The sequence below is a fragment of the Myotis brandtii genome, unplaced genomic scaffold (assembly GCF_000412655.1).
Source record: "Myotis brandtii unplaced genomic scaffold, ASM41265v1 scaffold550, whole genome shotgun sequence".
NCBI lineage: Eukaryota > Metazoa > Chordata > Mammalia > Chiroptera > Vespertilionidae > Myotis > Myotis brandtii.
This window is the reverse complement of record NW_005370043.1, coordinates 647,005-666,667: the sequence shown is the minus strand read 5'-3', so window position 1 is coordinate 666,667 and position 19,663 is coordinate 647,005.

Genomic DNA, 19,663 nt, shown 5'->3' with positions numbered 1-19,663 from the left:
GACCCTTTCACAGGGGTCGCCTAAGACCTTCCTGCATATCAGATATTTACATTACGATTCATAACAGTAGCAACATTACAGTTATGAAGTAGCAACGAAAATAATTTTATGGTTGGGTCACAACATGAGGAACTGTATTTAAAGGGCCAGACGGTTGAGAACCACTGGACCGTAAAGCTATGAGGGTAAGCCTCATTAAAAAGGGGCATTTGAACAAAGGCTCAGAAAAGATGAGGGGATGAGCCATGCAGCTGTTTGGGGGAAGGTCTTCCTCTTCTCCAGTGCAAAGTCCAGATGCTCCTGTGTAATTGTCACGTTGGAGGGACTCCATGGAAGTCTGTGCACCTGGCATGGAGTGGGCAGGTGGGTAAAGTCATGGGTTATGGGTTTATCCATGTAAAAGAGGCTCAGATCAGGTGAGTCACTGTAGGCTCATTTCAATAGCAATTGTAGCCTCCAACCCCTCGATACTTTCTTTTATCATTTCTTTGAACACGACTTAAAATCTTCTAGTCCTATTCCTGCTCTGTTCTTTCTTACTACCTGTGTACCTGCAATAAGCTACCTGATTTATATCCTTGCTTATTCCAAGTCATACTGAAGCTGTGGGCACATTTGTTTTCCTCAGGTACAGGGAGTTTTCCCTTATAAAAACATCATCTTGGCTTGCCATTGCTTTTAGAATTAAGTCAAAACTTGTCTTGACCTTGCAAGATCTGACTCCCTCTACTCTTCAATTTAATAGTTTCCTGTGCACTGCCGAATTGCTCTCGCTAGTGTTTCCATCCCTTTGCTTGTGCTATTCTCTAAACATGAATTGTTTCCCATTTTCTCTTGTCAACATCTTTTTCTTTCTCCATATCTCTCCAAATTCCATAGCCATCTTTGTCATCTCCCCTAAGCTCAGCAACGAGTGCTTTCTCACTTTTACAAAAATCCCCAGCACTTTATTTTTACTTCTCCTCCTACAGGCCCTATGTTCTCAAATGATAATTGTAAGTGGACTCAAAACACATTGGGAGTCAAATATGTGTCTCATCCATGTTTACATTCCCATAGAACTTAGAAATACCAGTGCACTGATAGAGTAAATTTCAGCACTGAATCTGTAAGCATAGGGAAGGAGCTTTAGCATTATTGACACAGACTCATTCTGGACATAATGGTCAGCCTTTCACCATGACCCATGGGCATTTGACTTTCTAATTACAGATACCTTTGTACTCCTTATGACTACTCATGTTTCAAGTCCAATACAAGGAATATGGGATTAATTTAGAAATCCATCATATTTTTAAAGCCATGACAACTAGCTGTATCATAAATATAGCTGATCACCCAGCAGCATAAATAATGTAAACACCGCCTAGGGGGCAATAAATGTGATTGATGCTCTGAGTTGCTGTTAACCCTGGTTATCCATGTTCCAAGGGGATCTTTGTAGCCTTCCTTTGTGCCTGAGATTGGCACTTCTAAGAAGAATCTGTGACAAAAATAGATTTCAGGCATTCATTGTACTTTGCTAGTCTGAATTTGCAAATGAGAGTGAAGGTATCTGATCCAGAATAAACTAGATCCACGCATACAGAAGTGTCCTTATCTTATCCAAAACTTAAGGTGTTGGATAAGGAAAATTAGGCTGCCTTGGGGTTACATTTATTTATTTATCTTTATTTATTTATTTAAATTCATTTTTATTAAAGTACTAGAGGCCCAGTGCACAAATTTGTGCACTGGTGGGGTCCAGCCAGCCCACCCGAGGGGGGCCATTGGGGGCAGGCAGGCTGGGGCAGGAGGCTGATTTGGGTGGGGTTGCCCACTGGGGGGCGGGGCTGGCCGGGGCGTGGGGCCGCAGGCGCTCTAGTCATTCTGCCTTTGGTCTATTTGCATATTACCCTTTTATTATATAGGATAGTTGACATACACTATTAGTTCCAGGTGTAAAACATAGTGATTTGGCATTTATATATCTTACTAGAGGCCCTATGTACGAAATTTGTGCAAGGGGCTCGGCCCCCATTGCCAGGGCAGCCCTCCATGGCTTCATCTGGAAGGTCGTAAAGAAGGACGCCCGGTCTAATTAGCATATTATGCTTTTATTATTATAGATAATGTGATCACCATGATCCATGATAAGTCTAGTAACCATTCGTTGTCATACAAAGTTATTATGATATGATTGATTATATCCTCTGGGCTATATATTACATTGCCATAACTTAACTTCTTATTCTCCTTCACCTTTTTTACCCTTTCCCTATCCCTACTCTAGGTAACCATCAGTTTGTTCTCTGTACCTGTGAGTGTTTGTCTTGTTTGTTCACTAGTTTTAGTTTTGTTTTTAGATTCCATATGTAACAGAAATTATACAGTATTTGTCTTTCTCTGTCTGACATTTCAAATAGCTTAATATCCCCTTGGTCCATCCACATTGTTGGAAATGGCAATATTTTACTCTTTTATTTTTAAATTACTGAGTAAATATGTCATTGTATGCATGTGTGTGTGTATATGTATGTATATGTGTTAATCTAATCTAATAAAAGAGAAACATGCAAATTGACTGCACCTCCACTATGCCCCAAGCCATGCCCACCAGCCAATCAGAGCGACTATATGCAAATTAACCCAACCAAGATGGCGGCCGGCAGCCACGGAGCTGGAGCAAGCAGGAGGCTTGGTTGCTCCGGCGGTGGAGGAAGCCAAGCTTCCCACCTGCCCTGGCCGGGTGTGGCCTCTGCTCAAGACAACAAAGTTTCAATTATAGACGATAAATAAATCCCAGGTACCTGCTTCCAGCCAGCCTCCACTGAGAGCTTGGGTGGCTGGGGGCCGTGGCCAGCCTGCAAACAGCCATCAGCCCCTCACCCAGGCTGGCCAGGCACCCCAGCAGGACCCCCCTCCCTGAAGGGGGTGTGGCCAGCCTGAAATTGGCCCTCAGCCCCTAACCCAGGCTGGCCAGGCACCCAAGCAGGACCCCTACCCTGATCCGGGATACCCTTCAGGGCAAACCAGCCAGCCCCCACCCATGTACCAGGCCTCAATCCTATATAATAAAAGGGTAATATGAAAATTGACCCTAACAGCAGAACGACTGGGAATGACTGGTCACTATGACACACACTGACCACCAGGGGGCAGACGCTCAATGGAGGAGCTGCCCCCTGGTGGTCAGTGTGCTCCCACAGGGGGAGCTCTGCTCATCCACAAGCCAGGCTGACGGCTGCCAGTACAGTGGTGGTGGTGAGAGCCTCTCCCGCCTCCTCAGCAGCGCTAAGGATGTCCCACTGCAGCTTAGGCCTGCTCCCCGCTGGCAAGTGGACATCCCCGAGGGCTCCCAGGCTGCCAGAAGGATGTCTCTTAGGGGAGCGGGCCTAAGCCAGCAGGTGGTCATCCCCCGAGGAGTCCCAGACTGCAAGAGGGCACAGGCCGGGCTGAGGGGCCCCCCCCCCCCGAGTGCACAAATTTTTGTACACCAGGCCTCTAGTATTTGTATAAATATATGTGAGTATGTATAGGTATGTAGATAGGTAGGTAGGTAGGTAGGTAGGTAGATAGATAGATAGATATCACATCTTCTTCATTCATCTGTTGATAGACACCTAAATTGCTCCATATTTTAGCTGTTGTAAATAATGCTGTAATGAATATAGGGGTACATATGTCATTCTGAATTACTGTTTTCACTTTCATCAGATAAATACCCAGAAGTGGAATTGCTGAGTTGTATGGCAGTTCATTTTTAAAAAATTTTTGAGGAACCTACATATTGTTTTCCTTAATTTCTGCACCAAATTACAACCCCATCAACAGTGCAAAAGAGTTCATTTTTCTTCACGTTCTTACCATCATGCATTATTTGTTGACATTTTGAAAGTAGCCTTTCTGACAGTTGTGACTTAATATCTCATTTTGATTTGTGTTTACCTGCCGATTAGTGATGTTGAATATCTCTTCATATGTCTGTTGGCCATGTGTATGCCCTCTTTAGAGAAATGTCTGTTCAGATTTTCTGTCCATAAAAAATCAGATTTTTTATGTTTAATTTTATATGTTCTTTATGAATTTTGGGTATTAAATAATAATTAAAAAAAAAAACTTCTGCCCTAGCTGGTTTGGCTCAGCGGATAGAGCGTCGGCCTTCGGACTCAAGGGTCCCAGGTTCGATTCCGGTCAAGGGCATGTACCTTGGTTGCAGGCACATCCCCAGTGGGGAGTGTGCAGGAGGCAGCTGATCGATGTTTCTCTCTCATTGATGTTTCTAACTCTCTATCCCTCTCCCTTTCTCTCTGTAAAAAATCAATTAAATATATTAAAAAAAAAAACTTCTGAAGAACTTATCCCTTATTCAGATGTATTAGGTAAGGTTGCCTTTGTCCTACTGCTCTACAGACATGTGTAGAATGAAGTTCATTTGGATTCTGACATGCTAAAAAAACTTTTGCTAAAAATTTTGTCCAGAGAATCATCATGTTGGAAAGGAAGAGAATGCTATTTCAACTAGAAAATCTGATAATTCTGTCTGTTACTAATTAGCTTCATTAGTTGGCATGAGATGCTCACCTTGTTCACCATGTCTCTTGACCATTTACATATATAATGAAGGACAGAAAGAGGACATGCTTACTGTAAATTAAGGACATGCTTACTATAAATGTTTCCCAACTTTTCTGCTACTACTCTTTTTAGTGATTTGTTATTATATCCATTTATAGGCAAAAATAGTGGGGTTCAGAGAGGCTATGTAATTTCCCCAAGTTAATGTGAAATAAAGTCAAATCTGAATCTTGGTCAATCTGTACACAAAGATATGAGAAATGCATAGACCAAAGGTTTAAAGGACAGACAATATCTTACAGCTTCTTCCTGTTCTGATATTCTTTGAATATATCACCCTAAGGTACCGCGGAGTTTCCATACAATGGTAAATGTTAGGACTAGGGCAATGGTTTTGCTAACACCTGAGCCTATTCAATCTCTGACACCTTTGAGAGACAGGACAAGTCTGCTTTCAACATACTCCCAAATCAAGTGGTCTTGGAAACCGCTTTCATTTTGAGTTAAAAACAACAACAACAACACAGAAAAACTTAAACAAAGGAGCCTGGCCAGAGTGCCTTAGTTGGTTGAGCATCACCCTGTGCACCAAAAGATTGCGGAGTTTGCGTGGCATACCATAAGCACAGAAGGACCCTTCTTCATGATTCATGACCCTTGCCCCTCCTTTCCCCAGGGATGCTCAGAGGGACAGTTTGCAGGAAGGAAAACAGACTTACAGGAGTAGCAAGTGGCTGTTTGAATGGATGTTTGTGACCTTGAGGCTAACAAAGGTGGGTGAGTCATTTGGGCTTAAACTCCTGTCCTTCAGCCATCCTCTTGGGTCACAGAGGAGTTTTGAAAATTCTTTATAGAGACAAAAAACAGGGAAATGTCCTTGCTTATACTTAGGAGAGGTTGTTCTACAGAAAAAGACTGTCAATCGTGCAGTAATCGGTGACTCCAAAAGACCTATGCCTGTGGTGGACCAGTCAGGGCAGGATTCTAAAACGTCTTTACATTTATGATATTCTCTCTCTCTCTCTCTCTCTCTCTCTCTCTCTCTCCTCATTTTGGAGGTTCCCATGTAGCACTTAACACAGAACGAGGCCATGATCCCCAAGGTTAAATTTGTCTGCTAGTCCAGATTTTCTGTCTCTCCCAATTTGTAAGGTCTAATTAGAAGCAATAACCTTCTTCTCCAGAGGGATTTTGTCTACATGCCAGAGAACAACTTGCTTGACGAGCTATGTAACTTTACAAGAGTCTGGGGAGTTAAATCTGTGCAAAACATGCAGTGCTATTGTGTGATTCAAGTGTTTCCGGACTTGCTCCCACTCAGATCCAGTAACACAAACCGGCTTCCACTGCCCTCTCTGGCCTTGAGCAGGGATCCACTTACATTGTTAGACCATGGAGGAAAGTTCAAAGTTTCTTGATAAGAGGGATTTAAAGGATATCCCTGCAACACAAATACATTGAATTTCACAGAAGCATTGTCTTACTTAAGATTACATATGAGCAGCTCAAATTCATCATCAAAAGCACGTATTCTATAAGAGAAAAGGAAAATATTAATTAATGAGAAACAGAGCTATACATCCAAAGGTTAGGAGCAAAGCTGCTGTTGTAGAAGATGGACAAGTGAAGTCGAGGCATTCCTTCCCCGTTTAGTAGGAGGGATAATTCACTGTTGGGCAGGAAGCCTTTTGGAGATGAAGCACATCAAATAGGTTCCCTGGAGAACAGGCGGTTGCAAAGGTCTTCTTTTGTCTTCATTTGCTCTTGCTGGGTGTGACTCTTGTTGCATTTGGAGAACCTGGCTGCTTGTTCATGCATTCCATAACCCACCCCTTGCTCTGTGACCTTGAGCATTTATTTAATGTTTTGGAGCATCTATTTCTCATTATAAAATAATATGATAGAGTCCAGCGGTTCTTAACCTGTGGGTCGCAACTCCTTTGGGGGTCGAACGACCCTTTCACAGGGGTCGCCTAAGACCATCGGAAAACACATATATAATTACATATTGTTTTTGTGATTAATCACTATGCTTTAATTATGTTCAATTTGTAACAATGAAAATACATCCTGCATATCAGATATTTACATTACGATTCATAACAGTAGCAAAATTACAGTTATGAAGAAGCAACGAAAATAATTTTATGGTTGGGGGTCACCACAACATGAGGAACTGTATTAAAGGGTCGCAGCATTCGGAAGGTTGAGAACCACTGTGATAGACCAAAGTGACCATTAAATTTCCTTACACCAGTGTTACTTAAAATGATGTCACTGTTAAACTATCTTATAGCTATGTATGACATGTACTATACTTGCCTAATATTTATTACTATTTAAACTTCACCTTAAATAATATCTATGTGAATATGGGTTTAATTAGCTGGGTTAACTTTAAGGAAAATACACATTAAAATAAATACTTTAAAATGTATTTATCCCTCAAATTATCTCATGTGTCATATAAGTCTGCCTCACAGCAATTAAAAATGAAAACAACTAAATCTTATAATCAGAATGTTAATTTTGCAGAAGGCGACTTTTGATATTTCTCCTCATGTTTTTAAAGCAAAAATGCAAGTGTTCTTACTACAACAGAGAGAGTGAAGAAATGATTTAGCACTACTAGTAAGCTGCTTTATTCCAGTGGACCAATGAGCCAATGTAGCCATAGATCCTGGTTTTTCATGTGAAGGTAGAATCTCTGCACTTGAGAAGATACCTTTGACAATAGCGAATCACAGGAACTTAACCATCCTTTCCACTGCTCTTCCTCAGGAGCTCTTGAAAGGAGAATCCTCAACTTTCCGTTCCAGCTTTACAACAAAACAAAACATGAAGTTTCAGATTAAAACTAAACACAATTAAGAAAAAAGGAAAAATAGCACATACTCCGATAACTAGGGGCATATAATGAAATTGCTCTCTCAACCATAGCTTTCGCTGAGCTCTGGAGATACTATAATAAATCCTTTATCTGGAAGGGTCCACCCATAATTATCTGAAGTAACAAGAACATTGACTGTAATAATTAAAGCCAATTACCTTTACTTAAGGATCAAAAACAAATATTATCTACTGTGCTTACATACTCTAATTTCCATAAATCTGACATTCCAACATTGCCATCCTAATTACTGGGCTCCTGGCTGCACCACACACAACTGAATGAAATTAAATTATGCTGTAGCTGAATGGTAGGCGGCTGCCTCCCTCAAAGTTGCTAGAACTTATCTCACAATGGGCTGGAAAGTCTACCTCCATGAGGTGGATAAAAATAATTGGATCTTCCCTCTTTGTTATTAATTTATACTTGTTCAGAGAGAAAATACATAGAACTCTGAGGAAGGAGATAAGTAGAGCTATTGGTGACAATGTTTTTTAACTCAGAAACTATAAACTTTGGTTTGAACTTAGTTACCTGGCATGTTGAGTTTAATCTGCCTATTTGGAGCAATAAACAATGTTGAGAAATTCATATCTGGTTTTAGCATGGTTGGTGAATCTCTAAAATCCATGTCCAAAAGGTAGTTTATGTTGAATGCATGGCTCCATTTGCTATATCAAAGCAAAATATTAGCTTATTTTAGCTCTGAAAGATGTAATTTTTGTAAGAGGATGGACAGAACAGCATGCATAGAACTGTATACCAGGGAAAAAAAGACAGAAGGTTGCTAGAGAAATCTAAGTTATATCCCACACTTGTTTTAAAGGTAGATGTGTGAGGATGATGTTTTTTCAGGGTAGGAGCTCCAACTCTTCTATAAAGAAAGTGATATTTTGCAGAAAATGAATTTGTAATTACTTAATAAATAGGTGTGGAGGGATGTTATAGACAGTGGGGAGATTTCCATTGGTCAGAACTAGGACCTTTCATTAGCTAGGAACACAGTTATCCTATATAATAAAAGGCTAATATGCAAATCGACCAAACTGCAGAACGATCGGTCACAATGATGCACACTGACTACCAGGGGGTAGACGCTCAACGAGAAGCTTCCCCCTGGTGGTCAGTGCGCCCCCACAGGGGGAGCGCCACTGAGCAGAAGCCAGCTCATGGCTGGTGAGCACAGCAGAGGTGGTGGGCCTCCGCGGCAGTGCTAAGGACTCCTCGGGGGACAGGTGGCAGACTAACACCCCCCAGAGGGGTCCTGGACTGCGAGAGGTTGCAGGCCGGGCTGAGGGACCCCCTGACCCCAGTGAATGAATGTCATGCACCGGGCCTCTAGTGATGATTATAAGTGTTTATTGTGGAAGGCACTTCAGGCATCATTTAATCTTCACAACTTCTTTGTGAAGATGAGAGAACAGAAGCCTAAAGAGGTGTGGTGTATTGCCTGAGTCTCATGGCTGAAACATAAGCCAGAGCTTGAGCCCAGACCTCTGACATGTTAGAGTTTAGTGCTCCTCCTGCCCTGTGATTTGACTGTGGTGTACAGAACCAGAAAATACAAGCTAACCATCAGACCCATGACCATAGTGGTGGTGGGGGGTGGGGGGGAGCTTTTTCACTGCACGGTTGAATCCTAAGAGAAAAACAAATGTTGACTTTCCTAGAATGTGCTTAGGAAAGGATAGTCACTTCCACTGATCAGAAGAAATGTTTTGGCTGTGATCTGTTTATCACAAACAACATAGATATGGTGAGGCGGGCTTGTGTGCTTAATGGTCACCCGGAGAGAAAGAACATTCCTGATAGGTGAGCACCTTTGTTTTTAGGGTGAAGAATTAGCTTCATTCCTCTTTCAGTCTTTCAGACAAATGTCATAATCTATTGGCCGGTTCAATGGAAACAGTTAACCTACAGCATCACATTAGAAATTCACAATGTAACTCTCTCATTTTAAAAATATGTGCGTGTGTTTGTTAATGTGCTTTCATGCGGTGTTACATATTCCAGATCTAGCTCATTTATAAAATAGTGAATCTTTAAAATAAAGTTTGAGCTAGCAAAACAAGATGCGTTCCTGTGTTGCTAATCCTTTTCCATGGTAAATAAAGCTCTGCGGGGTTGGGTGGGGGAGTTTGGAAACATGTGTCCTTTGGTCTCTGGTTCAACCGGTGTTCGCCTATAAGCAGGTCTCACATAAGTAGTTTAAAGCTCCCCCCCACCCCACACACATCTTAGCAATGAAAACTACTCCGTTGTTTTCTTTTCCACATGAAAGTTTATTTATGGTGATGACTCCATAAGAATAAAAAGAGGACTCCAGATAAATCTCACATTATCTGTGGTTTGGAACTTGCACTCCACCATCAAGACCTGAAGTGACAAGTACACTTTGGAAGAATGAAGCTATCAGCAAAATGCCCTAGAGGATAATAAAACTCGGGGCGAGAGGATAGTGTGTATATGAGATGATGGATCTGTGATCTGCAAAGCAGACTCCATAAATTTGGGCCGTCAATGCCACAGGAGGAACAGTTCACCTTCCCTAATGAGCTTGGTGCCCTCTTAGGAAATGGCTGGTCCTGCAGCCCATTAAGGAGCATTGAGGTCCAGGAACATGTAGTTCACACACGGGAAGGAACTCTGCCATGGGCCTGATAGATCTGCCGGAAAATGACAGAAGTGCACATTAGTCCAATCTCAAAGACCATAAAGGGAACAGGTAGCTATGGTGATGGGGCACAGAGGAGGGACTTGGACTCCTGAAATTAAAGAATTGCTATGTTTCACTTGAATCATAATGAACTGAGTTGATATTTGATCATTTTTAATAGGAGTGGCAATTCTAACTCCCTGATTATTAATATACTAGATGTACCTTTATCTTTCAACCAGCTTTTATTTGATCTTACATGGAATGATCTATAATTATACTAGTATAAATAAACCCCAAAGAATGCTTTAAAAATAACCTTTAGAGTTCCTTTAAAGGGATAAATGAGTTAGACATCCTCGATTGCTACTTCATATTACCTAATATATTTTAAATACTATTTGGAAATTAACATTTACAACATATAATTGCATTAATAATAATAAAACCCTATCCCCACACACAATTAATGAAAATGAACATCACCAAATTGTCTACCATGTGTTTTTCCCTAATTTTGTTTCAGTTCCCACATGATTTTTGTGTTTGTTCCCTATTTGAATAATTGTTATATGTATTCAATATCAAATATACATTTTATTATATTTTATTCTCTGTATATATATGTAAAATATTTTCACTTTATATGGAAGTAAAAGATTCTTTGATTTTCCATTTTTTAACTTAGATGGAATCATCTTATTTTACAACTTTATTACTCAGCATTATAGACATGAGTTATACTTGTACTGATATGTGTTGTAGTTCCTCTACTTTCATTATCTGAATAGAATTTCATCTGAATTTGCCATAGTGTATTCTTCTGTTTACCTTTTCCCCTGTGATTAATACCTAGTTTGTTCCCAGCATTTTTGTTTTGCTTTGTGTTTGTATGTTTCTGGTTGAGTGTCTATTATAAACACAACTACTGTCAATTTTCTTATGTTTCTAGAAATACATGCCAATAATTTTTCTAGCATATATACCAAGAGGTATACCTGCTTGAATGTATCCTCAACTTCAGTAGATAATGCCAAATTTTCTTCCCAAACATTGAGAAAATTTTCATACAAACCAGCAATGTATAAGAATTTCCATTGTTCTTTTTTTTTTTGCCAATACTGGTGATTAACTTTTTTGTGTTTGTTTTTTTTTCTTCCAAATTGATAGATGTAAATTACTGCATTTGATTTTAAATTCATTTTTTTCTAATGCTAATGATTTTGAGCAACATTGTGTTGTGTTTTTACTCATAATTTGACTTGTTATTCTGTAAATTTCCTATTCATGTATGTAGTTGGCTAATTCCTTGCTTCAGTACTCCCCTGCAATACTCTTCCATATCTACATCATTGTTAGGTGCATACAGTTTTTTGGTAGAAGGTCTGTGCTTTGCTTCCTCTTGACTATGAACTTGGTCATTTGATTTTGGTCATGTGACATGAATGACAGAATGGAATAATGACATGAAATGCTTTTACATGTGTTCATGTGAACAGCTGGAGCACTTCAGCATTCAACCATGCCAAGAGAAAAAACCACAGGTAGCCCTTGTTCATGACTTTCTAACTTGGGCCCTAGAAAGAGACACATAGAACAGCATTGCCCCAGCCAAACCATAGGCATATGAGTGAGAAATAAACACTCATTCCTGTATGTCATTGAGATTTGAAAGTTATTTGTTTTACAGTACTTTTGAAACAATGACTGATATATATTTTACTTTTTTCTATTGGATTAGATGTCCTTTGTAATGGATTTGTAGGCATTCATTAGTTTTCTGGATTCCACATATTTGTGCTCCCAATTTCTTGCTTTTTTTCACTCAATTTATTATTTTTTGATGTACAGAATTCTTTTTTTTCTAGTTTTATTGAGATATATTGTCATTCATCACTGTGTAAGTTTAAGGTATACAACATAATCGTGAAATGATTACCACAATTATTTTTGTTAACATCCTTCATTGAATATAGATACAAAAAAATAATTGTTTCTTATGATGAGAACCATTATGATTTACTCTTAAAAACTTTCATGTATACCATACAGCAGTGTTAACTGTAGTCATCTTGTTGTACATATAACCCTAGTCCTTATTTATGTTATAACTAGAAGTTTTGACCTTTTGATCAACTTTATTTAATTCTATCCCCCACACCCTTTGCCTTTGGTAACTACAAATTCAATCTTTGTTTGTTTAGATTTCACATATAAGTAGGATGATACAGTATTTGTCTTTCTCTGTTTGACTTATTCCACTTAGCATAATGCCCTCAAGGTCTATCCATGTAGTTGCAAATGGCAGGATTTCCTCCTTTTCTATGGGTGAATAATATCCCATTTTGTATGTGCCTGTGAATATGAAAATTACATACACACTTTACAACTTCATTATGCATTCAATCATCGATGAACACGCTTTTTCACAGATTTTGCTGTTATATGTGATGCTGCTGAAACGTGGGGGTTCAGATAGCACTGTCACACAGTGTTTTTGTTTTCTTTGGATATATTGCCAGAGGTGAAATTTCTGGATCTATGGCAGTTTTATCTGTAATTTTTTGAGGAACCTCCATAATGGTTTCCATGGTGGCTGTATCAGTTTACAATCCCACATACAGTGCTCAAGGGTTTGTTTTCTTTATGTCCTCACTAGCAGTTTTTATCTCTTGTCTTTTTGATGCTAGCTGTTCTAACAGGAGTCAAGTGAAGTGATATATCTCATTGTTTTGATTGGCATTTCCCTAGTTATTAGTGATGTTGACCATCATTTTATGTACTTGTTGGCCGTCTGATTTTTTTTTCTTTGAAAAAAAAGTCTAGGTTCTTTGTTCATGTTTAAACTAGATTATTAGTATTATTATTTTTTGCTATTGAGTTGTATAAATTATTTTTATATTTTGGATATTAACCTCTTATCAGATATATGGTTTGCAAATATTATTTTTTCCATTCTGTAGGTTATTTTCATTTTCTTGATCATTTCTTTTGCTGTGCAGAGCTTTTTAGATTGATGTAGTCCTACTTGTTTATTTTTCATTTTTTTCCTGATGCTTTAGGTATCATATCCAAATTTATTGCCAAGACTCATGTCAAGGATACTTTTATATGTGTTTTCTTCTAGGAGTCTGGAGTTTCAGGTTTTACATTTAAGTCTTAAATCCATTTGGAGTTAATTCTAGTGATTGGTATAAGATGGGTCTAGTTACAGTACTTTAGAGTGAATATCCAATTTTCCCAGCACCATTTATTGAATAGACTGTCCTTTTTCCTTTGAGTATTCTTGGCTCCCTTATCAAATATTAGTTGACTGTATGTGCATGGGTTTATTTGTGGGCTTGCAGTTCTGTTCCACTGGTCTATGTGGCTGTTTTTATGTTTGTTTCATACTATTTTGATTACTATATCATTATAATATAGCTGGAAATCAGGAAGTGTGATGCTTCTAAATTGTTCATTTGTATCAGGATTACTTTGGCTATTTTGGATCTTTTGAGGTTCCATATAATTTTATAATTTTTTATCAACTCTGTAAAAAATGCCATTGTATCTTGGTAGGAATTACTTTGCCATATATGGCCTTTATTATGTTACATCCCTTCTATACCTGATTTGTAATGAGCTCTTTTTTTATCATGAATGGATATTGAATTTTGTCAAATGGGTTTTGTGCATTTATCAAGGTGATCACATAGTTTTTTTTCTTTTATTCTATAAATGTAATGTATCACATTAATTGATTTGTATGTTGAACCATTCTTGCATTCCTGTGATCAACCCCATTTGATCATGCAATTTGGAGCTAGTTTGCTACTATTACTGATTTTTTTGCTTCTGTATTTATTAGTGATTTTGTAGCTTTGTTTTTTAGTAGTTTCCTCTTTGGCTTTGGTATTATAGTAATGCTTGCCCTGTAAAATTGGTTTGGAAGTATTTTTTTCTTTTTGATATTTTGGAAGGCTTTCACAGGAACTGGCATTAATATTTCTTTAAATGTTTGGTAAAATACACCTGTGAAGCCATCTTGTCTTGGGATTTTCTTTGATGGTAGATTTTTTTAATTACTGGTTCAATATCCTTACTATTACTTTGTTTAGATTCTCTCTTTCATCCTGATTCAGTCTTGTTATGTTGTGTTTCTAAAAGTTTTCTCACGTTTTCTATATTGTCAAGTTTTTTGGCTTATAGTTGTTTATTGTGGCCTCTTATGATTCTTTGTGTTTCTGAGTTATCAGCTGTAATGTCTCCTTTTCATTTATAATTTTGTGAATTTGGGTCCTCTTTTTTCCTTGTTTATTTAACAAAAGATGAGTCAATTTTGTTTAATTTTTAAAGAACCATATCTTGGTTTTGTTAATCTTTATTATTATTTTACTGTTCTCTATTTTGTTTATTTTTAATATTATTTCTTTCTTTAGGCTATATTTGGGCTCAGTTTGTACTTCTTTTTCTATTGCCTTAAGGAATAGAGTTAGGTTATTTGAGATCTTCCCTGTTCCTTAATGTAGGCATTTGCTGGTATAAACTTTTCTCTTAAAACTGTTTTTGCTACATTCATAGGTTTTGGTATATTGTGTTTTCAGTTTTGTTTGTCTAAAGACTTTTTTATTTCCATTTTCTACTTTAATTCATTGGTTATTCAGTAGAGTCTCTAATTTCCTTGTGTTCATGAATTTTTCAGTTTTCCTTCTCTTATAAATCATTATAGTTGGAGAAGATACTGAGTAAAATTTCAATCTTTTTGAATTTGCTAGAACTTGTTATGTAGCCAACTATATAGTCTATCCTAGGAAATAGTTCATCTGTGCTTGGAAAACATGCATATTCTACTTTTGCCAGAGTATTCTCTATGTATCCTTTAGGTGCATTTTATCTATAATGTTGTTCAAATCCATTGTTTCCTTATTGACACTGAATTATCGATGCATTGTGAGAATGGGGTATTAAAGTCCCTAATTAGTACTGTAATGTTCTTTATTTTTTCTTTTAGTTCTATTCGTTTTTGCTTTATATATTTGGGTACTTTTATGTTAGGTGTGTAAATATTTACAATTGTTATATTTTCTTGATAGGTTGGCCCCTTATATAATTTTTAAAGTCAATTTTGTGTAATGTAAGCAAATTATGCACCACAATTACCCTAGTAGAGGACTCTAACTTTTCTTATATACTATTGCCAGTAAGTTTTATGTTTTCTTACGTTTTATGATGTTAGTTAGTACTCTTTCACTTTCACTTAAAGAACTCCTTTTAGTATTTCTTGTGAGATAGGTTTAATGGTGACAAAGTCCCTCTATTATTGTGTATTCAGAAAAGTGTTTATCTCTCCTTCATTTTTGAAGGATAGCATTACAGGTATAGAATTCTTGATTGATAGTATTTTTCCCCATAATTAAATATGTTATTCTCTTTTCTCCTGGCCTGAAATTCTTCTGTCGAAAAGCTTACCAACTGCATTATGGGGTTCTTTGTATATGATATTTCCCTTTTCTCTTGCTGCTTTAAAAATGATCTGTGTTTCAATTTTGATGATTTAATTATAATGTGTCTTGGTGTGGCCATATTTGAATTCAAGCAAGTTGGGATCATTTTGGCCTCATGCATCTAGATGTCTGTTTCCACACCCAGTTTTGGGATATTTTTAGCCATTATTGTTTTAAATACACTTTCTGTGCCTTTCTTTCTCTTTCTGATATTCTCATAACATAAATATCGTTTCTTATTATTGTGTCCTGAGTCCGTGTCCTGAGTAGGCTTTCTTCATTTTATTTTATTCTTCTGTTGTTGTTGTTGTTATTCTACTCCTCTGACTGAATCATTTCAAACATCTTAATCTCTAGGTCACTGGTGCTTTCTCCTGCATGGTGGAGTCTGCTTTTGAAGCTTTCTAATGAGTTCTTCAGTTCATTCATTGTATCACTTTTTTCTATGCTAGGATTACTGGTGTGTTATATTTTGTGGCTTTTATTCATTTGTCAAACTTTTTATTTTGCTCATTTATTGTTTTCCTAATTTCATTTAGATGTCTGTCTGTTCCTGTAATTCAGTCCCATTATTTAAGAGGAAAGTTATTCTGAATTCTTTATCTGTCAGTTCACAAATCTCCATTTCATTATGGTCAGTTAATAGAGCTTTATTAGTTTCCTTATCTTATGTTTACCCTAATTTAGTGACACTGATTTCTTACATGGTGATCTGCACACTTGATTAAGCAGTCTCCTCTTCCATACTTTCCAGGTTTCCTTCAGCAGAGACAGTTCTTCATCAGTCAGGTAAGCTTGGCTTTCTGGACGTGTCTGCTGGAAACATCTTGGGAAGGTAGGTCTTGCTATCAGGGTATATTTTGGTGCAGGCCACTGCCTGAGCTCTGAGCTTCAGGTGGGGAGATCAAATGGCTGAGAACAGCTGAGCAGGATTTCTGGCTTTGTTTCCTGCATAAGTGAGACTGTAGGGTGGACTCTGTGGTTGCCAGGACTCTCTCAGAAATTAATGTTATAATGTATTGATCTTTCCTTTTTTTTTTTTTTTGGTTTGTCTCACACATGTGTGTGCTTATGTATACCTTAAATAAGGAACCATTCCCTACTCCAGGTATATGGATACATTATCTTTCCTTTTGTTCTAAAAGTTTTATGGTTTCCCTTTTATATTTAAGTTTTTTATTTATTTGCTAAAAAAATTTAATGCATGCTGTAAGGTAGGAACTCATTTTTTTTGTATTTGGATAAACCATTGTTCTAATATCTTTTATCAAGTAGATAATTCCTTCCTCACTTATCTGTGTTGACATTCTAAAATAAGTCCAGGTTTTATGTATGTGTGCTCTATCTGGTTATTGCTATAATGACACGGAGTCTTGAAACTATAAATTTGTACATGTTGTTATTTAATAGAACAAACTGTTCTATGTTATTTTTCTTCATCAGGATTATCTTCATTATTTTTGGTCACTTTATTTTCTAATACAAATTTTGATTATAATTCACCCATATTCCTCTATTGTTCTACTTGGATGAAATACTATTTTAATTTACAGTCTGCTAGACTACAAATATGCTACAAGTAATGAAACTAAACAATCAGGATAGTTCTCACTCAAGGTGGCTATGTATTATAACTTAAAGGCTGTCATAGGATAGATCCTTACCAATAGAAGTGTTAAAGAATTATGGTCTCTGTCGGTTACATAATTACCTTCTTTAAAATGATTCATTTATATTTTACCTATTTTTTTTCTTGAGCCATTTTTCTTTCAGATATCATGCTAGAGTCTAAAGATTCCTAACAAAGAGATCATTTTGTATTATCTAAAAAAGCTCACAGTTCTCTAAGTGTTGATGAGCCAATAATGATGTCATAGTGAGTGCCCCTGAATGATATGGAGCTTGATGTTGTTTTGTTTTTATTTATTAATGTAGCAAGACTGTTACTGCAAATTTGCCTTGATTATTTGAGAAACACAATATAACCTCAAGCTTTATCAGTGGTTTTTAACTTGAGAAACAAGCATCTAAAAAAGCTCACAGTTCTCTAAGTGTTGATGAGCCAATAATGATGTCATAGTGAGAGCCCCTGAAAGATATGGAGCTTGATGTTGTTTTGTTTTTATTTATTTATTACTGTAGCAAGACTGTTACTGCAAATTTGCCTTGATTATTTGAGAAACACAATATAATCTCAAGCTTTATCAGTGGTTTTTAACTTGAGAAACAAGCATTACCACTGAGTGGTGGTTTCGATGTTATAAGGATGTTGGAAAGCAATGATAATATTTGTTCATAGGCATGTAGGCAGATGACTATTTTCCAGAAAATAAAGTCTAACCATCTCTTTCACTTTGATATTTAAGAAAGGAAAACTGTGAGATTGAAGATATAAAGCAACTACCCTTAGTATATAAAAGTCCAAAGAGAAAAGATTCCAGGACCCTAGGAAAAGTGGAGCAAAAGGCAGGTAGTTTGGGTTCTAATGCCACATAGACGTACTCAGACCTCAATTCTGAATTCTGTTCCCAGTGCTGCAATAGTTGTCTTATGAAGGGAAGATGAACTGCTTTAATTAGGTACTGAACCAGTGTATCAGCATAGGAGTAGGAGTAGATGACCCAAGATGGCCTTCCTCTATGTGGCTTGGATCAGCTATTATATTTGTCAGTAAGAATCCCTCTTCTAGTCACAGCTAGTCATTAGTCATTACATGAGATTGTCTTCTGTATAGGTCTTTGGAGATATCTTGCCCAAGCCAACTGTGACTCAGTCAACAACATTCCCTAAAACCTGTCTATCAGGAAAAACCACTCATTCATTGGTGCTCCTAGATTCCATGTGTACTGAGCACTCATGGCGACTCCTGGAGAGATAGCAGCTAATACTCCCTAGGAAGAATTACAGAAAATTTTATGGAAAAAGTAAACAATAGGCTAAGAATTCAAAAAAGAGGAGGCATTTTTGAGGTGGTCAGAGAGGAGGGAATTCTTGGTAAAGAAAGCGGCCTATGAGAAGTTTAGTGGTAGAAGGGAATAAAAGTGGAAGCAAAAGTGGTTTAGTAAGAATAGTGGTTTAGTAAGAATATGAAAATGACCAAGTAGACAAAAGCCACATTTTGAAGTACCTTAAATGTCATGCATGTACGAGTGAGCTACTGAAGATTTTTGCACATGGACATGAATGTTTTTATATGCATTTGAGATAGTCTACTCTCATCACAGTTTGTATAATAAATGAGAATGAGTGATAGTGTGATAGGCAGAATCATTGTCCTTCCCCCCCCCCCCCCCCCCCCCCGCAAATGACTACATCCTAATATCCTGAACCTGTGAATGTGTTACCCTACAAGACAAAAGGGACTTTGCAGATATTTTGGAGCTTGAAATGGGGAAATTATCTTGGATTACCCAGGTGGGCAGAAGAGGATATCAGAGTGATGCAGTGAGAAGAATTCAACCCACTGCTGCTCAATTTTAAGATGGAGCCAGAGAGTCATGAGCCACAGAATGCATATGGCTCTAAAGGAAGGAAATTAGTTTTCCTTTATAGAGACTTCCAGAAAAGCAGCAGCCCTGCTGAAAGCTTGATTTTAGCCCAGTGAACTTGAGAGCCTTGATGAACTTTTAATCTAAACAAACAAACTGTAATAAAATAAATGTATTGTTTGAAGCACTTTGTTTGAGGTAATTTGTTATTGCAGCCATAAACATCTAATACAGATGGTGATACTGGCAGAGGGATAAATGAGGAAGCTACTATAATTTATATCAAAGAAAATATTTTATGAAGAGTGGTCATTCATTTTGACAAATGTAAGGTTTCCCTAGAAAGGGTGAATACAGGAAGAATTTGGCCTAATGATTAATTTTTCCAAAATGGCATGAAACATAATTTATTTTGAGCAAAGATGAATTATCCATTTGTGGTCAATATCCTTCAATGAAAAGCAATATATCTTTAGATCTAGAATGAATGGGACAGCAAGGGAAAAAATGACAACTTGTCTAGACCTTTGATAATAGAAGGAAATGCATTTCAATTAAATTAGTGGTCAATTTACCTGAGCTTTTA